We start from the raw sequence: 6,682 nt of genomic DNA on the forward strand, positions 1-6,682 counted from the left end.
AGAGTTGAGAGGAGAGAGCTTGTTCTTCCTTTAGGGAATTCAAAATGAACAATGGAGAAGAAGAATGAGCAAGTTGGAGGAAGAAAGGGGGCTTTTCTAACCCTAAATCCCCTCAGCCCATGCACAAGACCGTTGGGGCAAAGTAGATCTGAGCTCAACTGGAAATTCAACTCGGGCAAGAAAATTTTTTAGGTGAACGTGCATTTGACCGTTGGCGCGGGAGGACTCCCACACTAGAAATTCCAGTTTGGGGCAACCAAATTTCCAGCTAATTATGACCAAATAACAGAGCGCCCCTGCCTAGAATAATTGGCACTGTGAGCAAGAATTTCCAGTTAGACTTCACAACATGCCCAAACCAAGTGCTATCTCTTCCCAAAAAGCACCAAACCAAATTTAGCACTTGAGATAGCTTTTCACAAAGAAAATTCCCTGGCTTTCTCACGCATCTTACCACATCACTAAGCACAATGTATATGCAAATGGGACTCACACTTAGTGGCACTAGATAACCATTGTAATTAAAGATTTCTCTCTTTATAGTACGGTTATCTATCTTAAACCCGATCACGCACTCTATTGCGTCTTGACCGGCAAAACAAAATGGCCTTAGGTTTTATACCTTTGCCTTGAGCCCATTTTGTTTTTTTTTCTTTTTTTCTTTTCCAAGTTAGAGCACTTAATCATCTCATTTGGCCATCACCACCACCTTGACCATCATCTAGCTCCATCACTTAGTGTGTACCAACCTAGCTCATATTCATCACTTAATGACAAAGGTTAGTACACTTAGGTTTCATCAATTATCCAAAACTAAACTAGGGCTTTCAATTTCCCCCTTTTTGGTAATTGATGATAACCTTTCATAAAGATATGAATTAAAATCATTTTGGATTCATGTTGCTTGCCTAAGCATTTTTACCATGTGTAAAGGATTTGGACAAGTTTCATAAACCTGAATTGGTAGCATTAGCTCCCCCTATATATGTGCTAAGAGTTTGGATTTGAAGGCTTGCACATATGCATAGATAGGAAGTGTGGGAGAGTAATGACTACCAATGATGCTAAGGTGTAAAGAATGGACCTTTAAAGCGTGATACCAATCGGAGTTGCCGTTTGAACACCATCCTTAGCACCATGGTTAGTTAGATAGCTCTTGCAAAACACAAACACTAGATACCTCATGAGATCAACATTATAATCAAGGCTCTAGTACCACTTGTAAAACATGCAAGGCACATCTAACTATCATCCTATGTATGCTAGTTTTTCATTGCATCAATCATTTTCTATAATCTAGCATACACCACACAAGCATGAATAAGGAATTTAGAACTTATGCCATGCAAGCAAACATATGTAATGCACATTCAAATGCAACATACAAGTTTATGAGCTTGCTCCCCCTACTTGTGTGCCTCAAATTTTAATTGATCCCCTTTCAATGTCATTTCATTTGTTTGCTCCCCCTATCTCTTACTATCTATGTGAATTCTCTCCCCCTTTGACAGTAATTAGCACAAAAAGGTGAGCTCAAATTTTAGATAGGTTAGGGTGAAACCATGTGAAGTGTGGATTATTTTCCTAATTTGGTTCGATCTAGATCATTTGCAAAAATATATTTAACCTGGTTTGATCCAAGGGCAAGACTCTTCACACCTCCAAAGAAGGGTTATCATGCACCATGTTGAGTTAAACACTTATAGCTTGTTTTCTAGATCAAACACTAGGTTCTCAAGCCCACAAACATGTCATATGCTATGTTGACGGTAGTTAACAACTATTATAAACCGTCAAAGAAACATGAATAAGGGCATAAATATGATCACCGACAAAGGTCTAGGGGTTTAAACTAATAAATTTCATGAGTTTTGATGAATCTATATTTTCTACAGGGTTTAACCAAAAAACCGTCAAGGTGGACCTACATATTAGATTTAATTGTGCTTATTCACCGTGAAACGAACACTAGAAGGTTCTAGAGGACACCAAAGGACACCACGCCAAGGCAGAGAGGCTGGACCCACCTGTAGGCCGTCTGGCCCTTGGGCCCACCTATTGGTCTCCACGTTGCAATGTCGGTTCTCCACCACCTCCTAGGTTGCATCTACGTCGTTCCTTAAGTCGGTTTGATCCAAGGGCTCACGTTTGATGCTCTAGGCTATATATACCACCCCCTGCCACCCCCTGAGGCATCAAGTCATTTGAGAAGATAGAAACCCTAATCATCCTCAGAGCTCCATCAATTCTAGGGCATAGCTAGTTAGGTTAGGTCTAGAGGGAGGCAAGCAGGCTTCACTTGGATTCTCGATCATGTCAAGAGTGTGGTTTGGTATAATCCTTGTACCCCCTCTCTTTTATATCTCCATTATTTTTATATGCTTGCTACAATTGTTATGACAATATTAGTATTCATGTTATTCATGTTCTTTGTTATAATGTCCATCGTCTACTTTGATTATATACTTAGTATAGCTAGTTTATCATTATGTTTATGCATAAGTTCACAAAAGCGCTCTCTCTAAAGTACACGGGGTGAGTGGTTGACATTGTGTAAGCATGGTGCTTATACGTTGTTTACCTGCGGATACACCCTATATTCTGGACCATGTGATAGATCGTGGATGTGACATTCCCATTGAGTCCTTTATACTCCACTCCCCGATATAGGTAGCATGTAGAATGTGGTTACGAAGGAAGGGCAAGCTCTGTTCTTAATCTTCCTTAGTAATATCCCTTATGTGTAGATATAAAGATGATCTTAGCCATGATTACTAGGTGTAATTGCACTAATCAATGTATGCTTTGACTTGTAATTAAGAATGACTTATGAATTATTCCTCTAATATTCTACCTGACCATGCTAATGCCATAGAAAGGAGTACTCTAAGTGATTTATCATCATCATTGATCAATACTTTTCATATCTCTTATCCTATGACTTACCCCTGTTATGAGTAGAATATTGGCCATGGTTTACTTCTCCATCAATGGTATAAGTTATTAATACTTGTCCATGCTAGACCTTCCCTATGGTAAAATATAAATAATGATATCTAAAATACTCTTGGGTGAAGTGCTACAATGGTATAATTATCTATGCGCTTGCAGATTCCTTTTCATTCATATATCTTTATATTCTTTCTAGTCACATAAAATGATAAAGAACTACTTAGTATCATTCTAGTAGTGATGCTAGGCAGTACCAATAAGCATATCTGGCACCATCACTAGGGATGACAACCTAGTAAAGTAATGTTAGGAGATGTAGGTAATTAATAGGTGGCTACTAAAACAAGTGACAAGTTAATAAATACCAACAAGTATTTCTGGCGCCGTTGCCGGGGAAGGTAGCTAGACAAAGGAAGTATTGATAACCTTATGCTTATTGATGTGATCGAGATAAACCACTGACCTCTGCTCAAATAGGCTTACCCTTGTTTTGTCTACTTGTGTATCTTATGCAGGGTAATGTATGATCAGTTTTAACCTTCCAACAAATTATGTTGAAGATCCCGAAGCATTAATCAGGAGAATTAGAGCCAAACTCAAGAATGTCCTAGCTTTAGAATCGGAGGACAACCAGATAAGGCAAAGCTTAACAACTAAATTTGAAGCCATGGTTGATAAGACTTTGTGAATTCTCTGCTCCAACCACTGCCAACATCCGTACTGGACCTAATGTCAATGTTAGAGACAATGGATTTGAGCTCAAGCCAGCTCTCATCAACATGGTGCAAGCTAGCCAGTTTTGTGGAAAGGCACATAAAGATGCGAGTGCACATCTCCAATACTTCCTGAAGATCTATAGCACTTTCACCATCAAAGGAGTAACCAAGGACGCCATATTACTTCTCTTCCTATTCTCACTTTTGGGGAAGGCAAAGCAATGGTTCTACGCCAACAAAGATATAAATACTATATGGGATAACTGCTCCATTGCCTTCCTAGCCAACTTCTTTCCCACGGGCAAGACTAATGCTCTGCGTGGGAGAATCTCAAGCTTTTAGCAACAATATGATGAATATGTCCCTGAGGCATGGGAACGCTTTCAAGATTACATATCAGAATGTCGTCATCATGGGATGGAAAATTGGCTACTCATGTAGACCTTCTACCATGGGTTGACCAATAGTACCCATGAGACTATGGATGTTACTGCTAGAGGTGCTTTCCTATCACTCACACTTCCAGCTGCAACAGCTCTTGTAGAGAAGATGGCCTCCCACCAAGGTTGGAATGAAGAACATGTTCAGATCCAAAAGAAAGGTGGAGGTATGCATCAATTCAAGGAGGTAGACATGTTGTCTACAAAGATGGACCTACTGATGAAGAAGCTCAAAGACTGAGCTAATGAGAAGAAAGAAATCATGCACATTCATGATTCCCGCATGACATGTGAAGTGTATGGCAACACTGGGCATTCAGGGAACAACTGCTCTAAAACCCATGAGGATGTGAACTTTGTCAACAACTACTATTGTCCTCAACAAAATCAAGGATGGAACCAGCAACAAAGACCAAACTACCAAAGTAACTACCAAGGTAACCCTCAAGGTAACAATTATAATAACTTCAATCAACCACCCTTGAGAGAATTAATTGCTAGCTAATCTAGACTCATGGAAGGATTATCTAAGAAGGTAGCTATCAATGATAAAATTCTAGAAAATATAAGTAATAGAATGGATAGCTTTGCTTCTACCATTAAGAACCAGCATAGCTTTAATAAAATGATAGAATCATAAATAGCTCAGCTGGCGGCTGCTGTTCCTCCGTCTGACAAAGGTAAGATTCTGGGCAACTGAAAGATCTAGAAACTGCAAATCTTGTTGATATTCACAATGCAGCTTACTACTATATGGAGCCATCGATGGGAAAGTTGATAGATTATTCACTACCTGACAAGAAGGGCGATCCTAGGAGACCTATCATCCCCATCACCATTGGACCTCACATCTTCTAGGAAGCTATCTATGACTTCGGAGCAAGTGTCAACATCATGCCTAAGGTAATTTATGAGAAAATCCTAGGAGACCTTTGTTATACATAAATGTGCATTTGTAGCTTATAGATCAGTCACTCTGCTACCCCAAGGGAGTTCTTGAAGACACCATTATTTGAGTGGGACAATCATATATTCCCATAGACTTTGTGGTTTTGGAAATAAGTGGAGATGAAAGGGAACCCATCATCTTGGGCTGACCTTTCCTAAGCACCACAAAGGCCATCATCTACGCGGACAGTGCAAAGATCTGCTTCACAATCAAGACAAGAAAGAGAAGTTTTCTTTCAAGAATCATATCCTGCAATCTCCTAGACATCCATAGACGCCGTCCCCGTTCGAAGAGACAATAGTAACTAAGAAGAAGAAGAACAGAAGAAGAAGGAAGAACAAAGTCAGGCAGCCACAAGAAGAATCAGTCAACATGATCAACACACTCAGATCAGAGTACGACCACCTCCTCGCTTCATCATTCCTTGCCAAGAAGGTGATCCTGGTGTATCGATGATCGAGTGTACCATTGGACAAAGAATCTTCCACACGACCTTCTACGACATTGAATCGGGTGTCAACATAATGTCCAAAGTAATATATGAATATTTATTTGGTAATGAACCCTTGTACCCTACATATATGTAGTTGTAGATGGCGGACCAATCAACCCGATTCCCGGAAGGAATAGCAAAGGACGTTATGGTAAGAATACACCACTTTGCCCCTACTGACTTCATGGTTTTGGACATGGGAGAAGAAGAAGACGATACACCCATCATCCTAGGAAGACCATTCCTCAACACCACCAATGCGATCATCTATGTCGGATATGGACAAGTCCACTTCCAATTCCCTAGAGAAAAGGTACATTGTTATTTCAATAGTTATACTACTTATGAGCAGCTGAAGAAGAACCACTCTAAGAGGAGACGTCGATCATCCTGACATTGAGGGAACCAACCCCTGTGGAATGAATAGGAGGAAGATGAACAACCTGAAGAATTTGTGAAAAAGGAACCTACACCGCCTAAGTTAAGCCCACTGGCCAAGCAGGTGTGGAAGGAGAAGGTGACATCATCAGAATCACAAGAGGTGTAACCATCAGGGTCTCCATCACCGAGATCGGATGATGCACCCGAAGAATGAATAAGACTAGAGTAAAGTCATGTCCGGAAGACTTAAAAATCTGAACCCTCGCCATGAAGTAATATCGGTAGTTATCCATTATTTATTTTCAATATTGCATGAATTGTTCTTACTTTAGCATATGTACTTTTCTACATTAGCATTGTATTAGTTAAAAATATATGCATACATCTTGCTATACTTCATTTTCTGCATATAAAGAAAAATAAAAAGTTTTATTACTACAGATCATCATCGCATAAGAAAATAAAATAAAAATATTATTGCATCCTTAAGCCCCATGTGAATAATTTTCATGGTGTAACAAGCCCAAGGAATATTCACCATGGTGGCATAATATATATATATATATATATATATATATATATATATATATATATATATATATATATATACTATGCCTACATATTTTCTTTCTTGCATATAAAAAATAGAAAATCCAAACATATTAGATAGACATCCTGTTTAAATTCTGCCATTAGAAAATCTATCTAAATCCACAAGAATAAATCTCTGAATGGTTGACCGCTAACCCCT

At 39.1% G+C, this 6,682-nt stretch overlaps 1 non-coding gene across 1 annotated transcript; it reads right to left on the bottom strand.

Moving 5' to 3' along the window:
- Nucleotides 1–3,978: 3,978 nt before the first annotated feature.
- LOC136478663 (small nucleolar RNA R71) lies at nt 3,979–4,087 on the bottom strand. The gene has a single exon (XR_010764381.1). It is a non-coding gene; the product is annotated as a small nucleolar RNA R71 (small nucleolar RNA).
- Between the last annotated feature and the right edge of the window lie 2,595 nt (nt 4,088–6,682).

Source organism: Miscanthus floridulus, chromosome 8 (assembly GCF_019320115.1).
Source record: "Miscanthus floridulus cultivar M001 chromosome 8, ASM1932011v1, whole genome shotgun sequence".
Taxonomy (NCBI): domain Eukaryota; kingdom Viridiplantae; phylum Streptophyta; class Magnoliopsida; order Poales; family Poaceae; genus Miscanthus; species Miscanthus floridulus.